The 11897-nt window shown below is 40.4% G+C and overlaps 1 protein-coding gene across 2 annotated transcripts in view; it reads left to right on the top strand.

Annotated features, from left to right (window-relative positions):
* The window catches only part of BTK (Bruton tyrosine kinase), a 37976-nt gene that overhangs the window by 364 nt on the left and 25715 nt on the right, over positions 1 to 11897 (top strand). Inside the window, exon 1 of one of the 2 annotated variants that reach the window (XM_058291325.2) lies at positions 3996 to 4125. The exons of the other annotated variant lie outside the window; for it this stretch is intronic. The gene's annotated coding sequence lies outside the window, so the exon portion shown is untranslated. Of the gene's footprint in view, positions 1 to 3995; positions 4126 to 11897 lie in introns of those variants that run through there. 2 annotated transcript variants of the gene reach the window in all.

The raw sequence follows: 11897 nt of genomic DNA, 5'->3' as shown, positions 1-11897 counted from the left end.
AGTTGATTCCAATGTTCATTGAATACCGATTTATGTGCCAGCAGGACCTTTCTAGAGGAGAGAGAAATAATCACGCTCAAAATGATTACAGTTCTTTGAAGAAAAGGAACAATTACCGGCATTAAAGAAGCCTCCTTTTGTTGAGGGAGTAAACTGGTTGCTATCGATTCTGAAAAGTGACCAAAAAAAACATCGTTTTTTGATGTTTTTTGCTTACCATAGCAGTAATCAGGCCAAGAGTTAGAAAGTAACCAGCAGCTATTCCCTTTCCTGCATACCTGGCAGAAGGCATGTGTTAAGGTCCCAGCGTGTCCAGCAGAGACAGACTGCAAGGTTTTTTGAATTAAGTTCTTACTAGATGCCCAGCACGTTACTAACCATTTAAAATGGATTGCCTCACATAATTCTCACAGCAATTCTAGGCGATAAGTGGTACTATTGTACCCATTTTACAGACGAGGAAATGGAGGCTGTGGGCTGTTAAATGGCTTGCCCAGTTTCCATGGTATATAGTGGAGCCAGGATACAAACCCAGATGATATTACTCCAGAGCCTTGGTTCCTTTACCATTATACAAAATTGCTGTTGTTGCCTAATAGTTATAATAGCTAACAACTAGTGAGCACTTATTTATATACCAGATATTCTCCTAACCACTTTACATACTAACCCTTTTAATCCTGACAATTCCAGGAGGTGTATACCATTATTCAAATTTTACAGGTAAGGACACAGAGGCACCAGAGACATTGAGTTCACCTACCAAAAGTCACACAGCTAGTTATTTTATGGAGCTGGAATTCGAAGCCAGGTAATCTAACAGCACAGCCTTTCACTTAACCATGACATCATACAGAGAAAAGGGGCATCCACAGGATAGGTGATGGTGAGGAGAGAGACTTGAACTGGTATAAGCTAAGACGTAGGAAGGGGTGCAAAGGAATTAGGGACTAAGAAATTATGAAAGCCTATGGTCTCCTGCTTTCAAAACCCTCCAGGAACATTCGTGGGATCTAAGCTGACTCTCTGATCACATTCTTTTTTGTTGTTTGATCTCTCGAAACGAGATCATATAATTTTTACCACACCTGCTACATTACCTAAAAATTTCTTTGCCAAACAGCCAGCCTATGGTCCCACAGCATTTTCTTCTTCTCTCCAGGCTCTTAAGCAATCTCAGTGGCCTTTGGGACTTTGTTTGGTTTTTTTTTGTTTTTTGAGGTACTGGGGCTGGAGATTATTGAATCTGGGACCTTGTATATGGGGAGACAGCACTCAACCACTGAGCCACATCGTCTCCCCAGAGTTGGTCTTTTTCATTTGTTTGCTTGTTGTCTGTTTTTTGTGTGTGTGTTTGTTTTTAGGAGGCACCAAGGACCGAACCTGGGACCTCCCATGTGGGAAGCAGGTATTCAGCTGCTTGAGCCATTTCCACTCCTATCTAAAGGTGTTTTTTTTTAATAGATTTTAAAATTTTATTTATTTATCCACCCCCCACCCCCCACCCCCATTGTTTGCACTCACTGTCTATTCATGTATGCTCATCTTTTTTTTTAGGAGGCCCCAGAAACCAAACCTGAGACCTCCCATGTGGGAGGGAGGGACCCAATCGTTTGAGCCACCTCTGCCCCCTGCTTGTTGTATCTCTCACTGTTTCCTTGGTGTGTCTCAACTTTGTGTCACCTTGTTGAGTCAGCTCACCACGCCAGCCCATCGCAGCCGCTTGCTCTCTTGCTCATCTTCTTTAGTAGGTATGGGGAACCGAACCTGGGACCTTCTATTTGGTAGATGGATACCCAACTGCTTGAGCCACGTCTGCTTCCCCATCTAAAGATTTTTGAGATTAGTAACATGGAAAGAAGAGGACAAAGAAGGTAGTCCCTCTTGATCTAATGAACCTTCATTCTTTTTATTTCTCCTCACGTGACATGGTTTTAGATTTGATTTTGGATATGTCTCTGCTTATTAATTTCCTCTAAGATGGTGCACTCCGACTAGGTATGTCCTGACCTTGCAGAGTACATTCTACATGCACTTTCCTCTGTCGAGATATTTTACTTCTACATGTGAAACCTAATATCACCTTGGCTTTACTGGCAGCCACATTACTGATATGACATTTCGCCTGATTACTATCAGCAAAATTCCTCAACCATTCTCACAGGTGCCACTGCTACTCCACTTTGACCTGGAGTCTTTTGAAGTTCAATGTTGGGACCCAGATATGGGACATGACCCTTAGCCCTGGTGAAATACACTTTGTTGAAGTTGGCTTATCACTTCAGGTGGTCAAGATATTTTTTTTAACCTAATTACCCTGACTGGTATCCAATTTAGCCCACACAGCTTTGCACCATTTGCAAATCAGCTAACCTATTTCTTTTTTTTTCTCTTAAAGATACATAGATCACACAAAATAAACTATTTCTTATATGTTCCTCAAAGGTCATAATTTAAAATGTTGATCACGAGAGTGCCAAGAACAGAACCCTATATTACACTGGACCTTTTTAGTTAACACCAGACCATTCATTTGTTTTATTTGGGTACAGTCCTTCTGTCAATATAGGTAAGTGTTCTTGGGGAATGTTTGTGGAGCACAGGGTGAGAAACAGCCTGGGGTTTACTTTCCCCTTTTCCCTGTCCTCCTCTCCCTTGTCTCGATATCCTGTTTTAAGCTTACCAACCCCCAGTCCCCACCCCAAGATGGATCTTGAGAAGGCACAGGGCATGTAACGACAAGCAGAATCTGACTGAAGAAAAGGGTAGGGAAAGTGAATTTTTTTTTCTTTTTTTTGTTTTGTTTTGTTTCTTTTTTTCTTTTGAAGGTAAATTTTTGTAGCCAACTCTCAGTTGCCTGGAGCATCTTTACAGGGGTGACTAGCTTTCACTATCAATTTGTCAAAAAGTAGGGAGACCATACAATGCTTGCTGCACATCTCTAACTTGTGCAAATATGAGGTTTAACCACTTTAACATCCTGCAAATGTTAAAAAAAAAAAAGCCCTGTTGCCTTAAAAATTCCAACAGACTTATAAAGGGACCTGTGATCTCTTTCTGCATTAAGGTGCAGTGCCTCAGGGGAAGTAAATTTGGGAGTATCTGATGTGTCCAGATGGACAAGCAGATGAGTCACCAGGGGCTCTGCCTCCATCTCTGTCTGCAGCCAATGCCCGCTGAATTTCCAGGGAGAATCCTTGCATATGAAATTGGCTAGGAGGCAGTTGAGAAAACATCAAGGCTTCAAATAAAGAAGCTAGTCTGATTTATCACTTAGCAGGATTAAAGAGGAAAGTAAATTTTAAGACTTAGTCTCTGAGGCAGAATTTTAAGTGGAGAAAATCAACATCCACAGAAAATGGGGAAGGGCACAAGTCTTCATTTGGGCTTACATTCTGACGTTTTTTATCTGTAGAAAAAATGCTTTCTTAGAAAATGACTCAGCAGGGGAAGTCTTGCCTCTACCTCTGTCAGGCTCTGTACTTTGGGGTCCCTGTGTGAGAACTCTGCTTCCTTCACTATCAAGTCTAAGTGGTTGACCCTGAGTCCCCTCTGCCTCAGAGGACATGAGACTCTAAAGATACTCTACCTTGGCAGTCCCTTTTCTTCTGCCTCAGCTAGTCTCTATATTTCTCCTCCTTCCTGTATGTCTGTACTCTCTGTGTAGACCATCCCCACAGTCCTTTAGTAATGCTGTCCCTTTACCTTGCGCCGTGTCAGTCTCCTGACCTGTCTGCTCAACCCAGCCCTGTCTAGAGTCTCAGTGGCCCAGTAATGCTGAGGAAGGTCATTTCAGAGCTGGGCTCCTGCTAGTAGTGTCGGAGGTCCCAAGCAAATGAAGGGCGGAGACAGCTGGGGTGGGGGTGGGGGTGGACAGGGACAGCAGCAGGGAACCAGATACCATGCTGCTGAGAAGAAGAAAAAAAAAAGACATTGGTTTAAGTCAGGAAACAAAAAAAGGGAACTGAGTGGCTGTGAAAGGGTGGGGTTTGCTCAGACTGTCCTTCCTCTCTGGACTGTAAGAATATGTCTCCAGGGCCAGTGTCTTCTGAGATCGAGTCCCACCTTCAAAGCCCTGGCATCTCAATGCACCTGGGAGGCTACCTGCATTAAGTCAGGACTGAGGTTGGTCTGGGGCATGGCAGGGGCTGGGCAGCAGCAGCACATACCTTTCTTGGGGTCCCTGAAGACCAGAGAGAAAGCATGGCTTGTGCCATAAAGCCTGCTGGCGGAGGAGGCTGACGGAGGGTAGCAGTGTCGTCAGCACAAGGCCATGGCAGTCCCTTCTGGCTATCAGAAGGGGCTATAAGGGTCTTTTCTGAGGAGGGCTTTGGGGGGAACATGGAGGGGGAAAGTGGTAAGAGATGACCAGGTAGCAAATGTTGTAAAGGGACATCTCTGCAAAACTTGGCAGAAAAGTACCAGTGCAGGTGGCAGTGAGATAAAAATAAGCCTTTTGGTCATATATTTCTTGAAGACCCAAAATTTCTAGTTGTGTCCATGAAATCCTTGGAAGAAGAAATTCTAAGAGGCAGATTCTCTGAGAAAATAGTAAAATCCCACATGCCCCAACAGGCAGCTGACCTTGGTGAGCTAAGGAAAGGCACTGGCTACACTAGGATGTAGGCTAACTACCTGGGGCTGCAACAGGCCAAACTTTGCTGGGATCAGACCTGGCTTGTTGGAAGGACTGTGGGGAGGGAGAGCCAACCTCTTGGTAATAGTGGGTAGGAGACAGGGACAGAAGAAAGCAGCCTCTGCTTCAGCCCACACACTGTGTGGCCAACTCCTGAGGTCGTGGCAAAGTTTTCTCTTACCATTGCTTACCATGTGCATGGTTTCCTTTTCTCTTGTCTTTTAGTATTTCTGCTCCTCCACTTCCGACCTCCTCTTTTCTCTACCTGTCTCCCTTCTTTATACCTTCCTTTATTTTGTTCGTTACCATATCCTCTGGCACAGAGTCAGCATTTAATAATTATTCTTTGAATTGCATTGACTTTTTCCTGCCCCTTAGTTCTTCCCCCACTCTTCTCTTTTCCCTTTTCTCCTAACTTGCCTGTATCTTCCTCATGGTGTTGTGAGGATTAAATGTATTAATATAAACAGTTAAAACAGTACCTGGCATATAGTTAAGTGCTACTTAACAATGTTTGCTATTATTTTTATTCTGCTTGAGACTTGCCATTGTCCCCAGAGGGTCCTTCGTAGAGCAAATGTTGTGGCATTTAGAATAAAAAGGATTGCTGACCCTGATCAAGGTATCCTTGAATGAGTTGATGGATCACCAAATGGAGTCCTGGTCTGATATCCTAACAACTCGACTCTCAAAGTTGAAAGTGTCTGTCCCATACAGTGCATTTCCAGAGGCAAGACAGCAGCAGGATCCTGTGGTTGGGGGTCTACAGAGCTCAGGGGTAAGCCTCTGTGCTGTTAGTTATGTATTAGTTCTGCTCCTTGCCTCATTTTGCATGCTAAGTCCCTGAAGCAAGGGTGCTGCTGCTTCTCTGGGGCCTCAGTTATTTCTTAAAACTATGTTACCCTCCAAATAAGCCACAAAATGCAAATTCTCATGAAAACCTAAAGCATTCAACCAGAAACAGTATCCCTATGGGCTTTATTCTGACTCCTTTGATATCCAGACTATTTAAACTACTTGTTTATTTTAAATTCCAGTAGCTTATGGCTATTGATGTTCTTGTTTAGAATCCTTTGTAAATTTTTATGATGAGAACTATCCACCCACTTGTAGGGTATTGGTACAAGTTTAAATAATCATCGCTATGATTTATTCTATGATTTATTCGAGCAAATTTCCTATAGAGAGTTTCCTTTCAGTGGACTAGACCCATACCAGAAAGTGACATAGGCATCAGGGGAGATATGGCTTATGAAAACCAAAATCTGAATGTTCTTCAAAGAGTCCTAGGATACCACTGCTTGCCCCCCAGTGAATCTGCGATCTTTTTGGTAGTTTCTGGGAATAAGGGAGAGCTAGCAGGTTCAGCAAAACAGTGCTCAACGAACTAGAGAAGAAACCTTGACCCATTTCACTCCAGAGCTGCTTGGCTATGCAAATGAAGCCATCAGAGGAGAGGGAGGGAAATCTACTTTGAGGACCATGAAACAATTGGGCCACATGTGACTTTCAGTTTCTATGGAGATTCAAGTGCAGTGACTGAGAGTGTTCAGAGAGCTTTGGAAACCTGGAAGCCTTAATCCCAGATTTTTTTTTGCCTACTCTCTGACAGCTATCACCGGATGTCCTTTGTGCTAACGTTGGTTATTTGAATCTCAGGAAGCTCATTTCACTACCCTACCTCCCTGAAATGAAAATAGACAGTAAGCTATTAGTTCACTCCTAGAAGAAAGGAGTTCTAAGAGTCAGGAGAAGTTCAAGTTTAGACAAGTTGGAGGCTTGAATATGTTGGAGGCCAAGATCACTTGCTAGGTGAAAGAAAAAAAAAAACAGTCTTCTGTGGATTGAAGTGTGAGTAAAAACAGTAAAAAAATAGTTCAACTTGGGACAGAAAGGAGATAAAGGTATTGGGAAAGGGGACTTTCAAAAAACTGCTATTTGGAGTGGAAATTGGTGTTTCTGATGACTATTTTTAGCAATATGTATCAAAATGCAAAATGAACCTACTTTTTAACCTGGTAAATGATGCTTATGGAAGGATTCTGGGTGTAACAGGAAAATAATTAGACATAATGTGAAACAAGAACCTTAGATTTTTTTTTGTTATTTTGGACATATGGATGGATGGGTGGATATGTTAAGAAAAATAAGCAGGGAGTAGATGTAGCTCGAGTGGTTGAGCACCTGGTTCCCATGTATGAGGTCCTGGATTCATTCCCCTGTACCTCCTAAAAAAATAATAAGCAGGCTACAAATAGTACAGGCAATATGATTTCAAATATGGTAAGAAAAATGCACAGAGAAAATGTAAGGAAATATGCCAAAATATTAATGCCTCTTGATAATGAGCTTATAATTGATTTTTTTCTTATAATGTCCTTGTAATGGAAATTTTTGTATAATGAATGTGTATTATTTTGATGTTCAGGGGAAAAATAAATAAAATATTTAAACCAGGGAAAACAAAAGTAAGCTGAAAAAGATGGCCAGATGGTAAACCAATCTGGAATGGAAGATGGGCACCCTAGCAGTTACCCTTAAGGCAGAGGGTCAATACTGAAATTATTATCCTCACTATGCTACTCAGTGTAAACTTATAGATTGGCTACCTGGCTCTCCTCTCATCATCATATTCCCAGTCTATTGTCTGTAGTACAAGGTAGAAGAGATGATGAATCACCAAGACCCAGAAGTTTCCAAACCATAGAATCAAAATGTAAAAAAAAAACAAAAACACGAAATTCTGGGGAAGAGCTAGAGCCTTGGGACTTGTTGAAAATGACTACAGCAGATAAGAATGTATCTGGTTGCGTTCAGCCAGAAAAATGGAGGTATCCACCATAAATTTGACTGCCCTATAAAGCTGACTCCAAAACTTGTTATCAAATAATTCGGTTTTATTGGGGCCTGAACAGAGCTTCTTGGGAACTTAACAAGAGTATTTAGGTTGCTTTGTTACTATGACTATGATTTTTTAAAGAAGACTTCTCTTCTGGCTCCAAGGCCATGGAATGCTCAATCAAAATCTCAGTCGGAACTTGAGGGATGCTTCTTGGAACTGAGAAGAGATTTTTGGCAAGGCCAAATTTAGCCCATCAGTTATATTCTACCTCTAATTAGACAGTTGATAATTCTGTCAGTTTTCAGAAAGACAGAACTGAAAAGGGAACATAGGATAGCACAAAGTACATAGTCCAACAGATAATGTGGACCTGGGTTTACCACTTTGTCTAAGTAACTGAGAATTTTTTCTCAAAGTAGAAAACTAAGATCACATGTACCAGAAAGTTGATGATGTCCATCAACAGGAGAATGGATAAAGTATGATAAGTTCAATGTATAGAATACTTTATACGTGTAAAAATGGATTGAAATATATAAACCTGAGCCACCAAGATAAGTAAATCTTTAAAAAATTACATTGAAGAAAAAAAAATCAAGATTCTGAAGAATGAATACCACTTGCACAGAATTTTAAAACATGCAAAACAAATACTATGTATCTTCTGTGGATACTTATATAGTAATAATATAAAGATATGCCTAGGAATGATAAGCACCAAATTCAAGATATTGGTAACCTCTAAGAAGGGAGAGAACTAAGATTGTGGAGGAATACACAAGAGCTTTGATTCTATCAATAATATTTTATTTCTAAGAGCATGCAACAATTCTGGCACAATATTAGGATTCTGTAGAACTCAGTGGTAAGTGAGTGAAATGCTATTCTCTGTACTTTCTATTTGAAATATTTCATAATATAAAAGAAAATACATTGAAAGTGTTATAGTCATAGTAAGTATCAACAAACCTATGCACAGAGAAGAATGAGTGTCCCACCCAAACCCTGTGCTTTCATTCCATCAGCAATATAGCATCCTGGTAAAGAAATAACAAGTGACTCTAGGAATGTGCCGGTTATACAGGATATTCCTATGGAGGATTTCAAGCAGGAAAATGTAAGAGAACCTGATGCAATTAAGAGAAAAGTACTCGTATGGCAAAAAGTATGGTTGGCAGTTCACAGAAACAGAATATCCTTACTAGCCTAGAGGAAAATGGCAAGGAACGTGCTCCAGGACCCTGACTCCTCTTTTTATCCCCCCTCCTTTTTATCACCATTTCCTCTCTTGCTGAATGTTCCTAGAAGATGCAAAGAGGCCTATGCCAACTGCTCTTTGATGATAGCCATTGGGAATGACAGGGCACTGAGCTATATGGCATCACACATCATCCCTTATCAGTGGCTTCTCTGGGTGTACCACAGAAAGAGCAAGGGCTATAGAATCACATATGGATGATGGTGGGCAAGTTACTTAACCTCTCAGTTTCCTCATCTGTTTGTTATAAAGAATAAATGAGATAATGCATGTAAAAGGCCTAACAGGTAGACTGCACTGAAAGAAACAGCGCAATAGTTCCTTTCTGTTCCCCTGAGAAGAGAAAGGGAATAGCCAGAACGGTGCCAGTCAGTTTGGTAGTACTTTAAAGGAGAAATAAAAAGAAAACACTCTGCTTGGATATTCTAGTTAGGTAGTTATTTGAAGTACAACTGGTTGGTTACTTCTAACCAGCATCTCATGGTTTCTTTCCAATCATAGGCAGGCTGTGTACTTTTGTGAATTTTGCTTTGGTGGTGTCCTTAATAGTGTTTTATCTTTTTTTTTAATTTTAATTTTTTCAAAGGTACTTAGATTACATGAATGTTACATAAAAAATATAGGGGGTTCCCAGATGCCCTGCTCCCCACATCCCCCACACTTTCCCACATTAACATCATCCCTCATTAGTGTGGTACATTCATTGCAATTGATGAAGACATTTTGAAGCATTGCCACTAAGCATGGATAACAGCTTATGTTGTAGTTTACACTCTCTCCCACCCAATTCTGTAGGTTATGGCAAGATATATAATGGCCTGTATTATTTGCCATTGTAGTGTCATTCAGGACAATTCCCAAGTCCTGAAAATACCCCCGTATACACCTGTTTTTCCCTCTCCCTGCCCTCAGAACCTCCAGTGGCCACTGCCTCAACATCAATGATATAATTTCTTCCACTGCTAGAATCACAAGTCTATAGTAGAATACCAGTAAGTCTACTTTAGTCCATAGTTCATTCCCCAATCGTGAGGATTCTGGGATGGCGATGCTCACTTCACTTCTAATTGAGAGGGGGCTTAGATCCCATTGGGCAAATGGATGGGATTCTCTTGCTTGTAATGGTATTTTATCTTAACATGAGAAAATGTAGAAGCAAAAGATAGTGTAGTTTACTCATTCTGGAAGTGCTACTTATATTACTTATTTGGCATACTGCAGTTTATGTGATGGCTTTATAATAAGCAGCCTATTTCTGAATTTTGCTACTCCATGGGGAGCTGGGAGGTTGCAAAATGTGGCCATGTGCAAATCCTTACATTCATAGTTCAATAAAGAATATTTTAATGCTGGAACTCTGTATTTTAAATGAAGAGGTCCGTGTCTATTATTTTTCCTCCTCTATATGAACAACAGTCTGTGTGTGTGTGTGTATAACATTCATGTCACTTCTGTGCCAACCCTTAAGTGAGGTGCAAGGCCAGCCCTGGCTATGCACTATTGTGGTCGAATTGACTCTGTAGGCTGCTGAAATTGTTAGAAAAAAAATGAGGCCTTCCCTAATAAGCACCCAAAGAAAATGCACCTGCCTCTAACTCAGAACTGCCCATTACACACCAACCATGGGGAAGACATAGAGACAGGTGTCTCTCCTTTCACATTATTGGAAGATGAACCAGTGGTAACTAAGGAGAAACTATCACAATTTTCAGGCTATGTGTGTCTGGACTGGATCACAAGGAATAAGGGAAAAGTCAAAGAAGGGATTATCAGCCATGGAACTCCCAGTAGTCAGTCAGCTCAAAGATATAGAGATGGAAGCCATTTCATCCATTGCTAGGTGGGGCGATAGCTAATAAGATGCTTGCTTACTTCCTTATAATTTGAACTAACACTAAACCCTACCCCAACACAGATAGTTGAAAGAAAAGAAGGTTTCCTTTTATACAAATGGGATTTGTTTTTAAAAAGAAAAAAACCAGAGTCAGATACCAGCAGGACATGTCGTATAGGAAATAAGAGCAGAGGCCAAGACTAAGCAGATGCTGGTTCTGAGCAGCAAGTATATCCACTAAAGGCATGCAACAAAAAGGTAAAATGCTGTGTGCTTTGCTAAAAGAAGCAAAACTGGACATGGTTTCATGGAATGCTTCTGATTCTATTTCTTGATCACACTACTCAATTCCTTTAGGGCTTTATTTTGTAATCTGTAGTTTGAGTTTTTGATTGTGAAGAGGTACTTAGTCGCAATTTGTCATAGAAGCAAATGTGATATTACTACAGGGATCTCAATGAGTTGGCAGTTCCTGAGAATAGAGTATTATCACTTGTTTTGCCACTACTTCTAAGTAAATGAATAGTTCTAATGTTAAAAGGAACTACTTTGAGGTTTCAGCTGAATCGGGATGTTAGAAAGGACTCTGATTGATTGGAAACTATATCACAGTGCCACTCCAATCAAAGATCATTTAAACCGGGGAGTCAGGGAAGAGAGGTGTTGGGCAGGGTATTATGAAAGTTTTACTTCTTTGCCCAATTTTTCTCAAAAGATCATTTGAAAATGTTGCACTAATCCACCACCAGAATTTAGAGAAGAAGTGGCAAAGCAATTATTCTAAACATCCCTGGTGTTCCTTTAATCTTTTTTTGTCTCTTCAATATGATAATAGAACCTTCTAAACCTCAGAAAAGTGCAAAATAATGGTTCAGATAGCTTTGAACTTTGAAAATATCCACTCCTTCATTTGCCTAGTGTGAGATATAATCTGTGCCTGACAGTACAGAAAAACTGATTTTATTTTGCTTCCATGTTGTCACCAAAAGCACAAGGAGTTTAGTTTTTTAAAAAAATTAATAAATCCCACCCCTCACAGGGAAAAAAAAACTCCACCTCTAACAAAACTCGGGTGGGGGAAGGGGCTGGTGATTTTTTAACTTATCGGTGCTCTGTTTTTGTGACAATATTTATGCTTTCACTTTGTCTTTCTAATGAATGTATAATATAGGATTATGCATAAACTTTAAGTGAACAAGTGACACAAAGTGTTTTCTGTATATAAAAAACTAATGGTGACTTATTGCAACTTACTTTGCCTTTCTATATTTTAGTTACCTAATCTGAACTTTTCTGGAGTATTGTAAGTTTTGAGAAGGCTAACTAA

Source organism: Dasypus novemcinctus, chromosome X (genome assembly GCF_030445035.2).
Source record: "Dasypus novemcinctus isolate mDasNov1 chromosome X, mDasNov1.1.hap2, whole genome shotgun sequence".
Classification (NCBI taxonomy): Eukaryota; Metazoa; Chordata; class Mammalia; order Cingulata; family Dasypodidae; genus Dasypus; species Dasypus novemcinctus.
The sequence above is the reverse complement of the archived record's forward strand: the minus strand, read 5'-3'. Positions and strand labels throughout refer to the sequence as shown.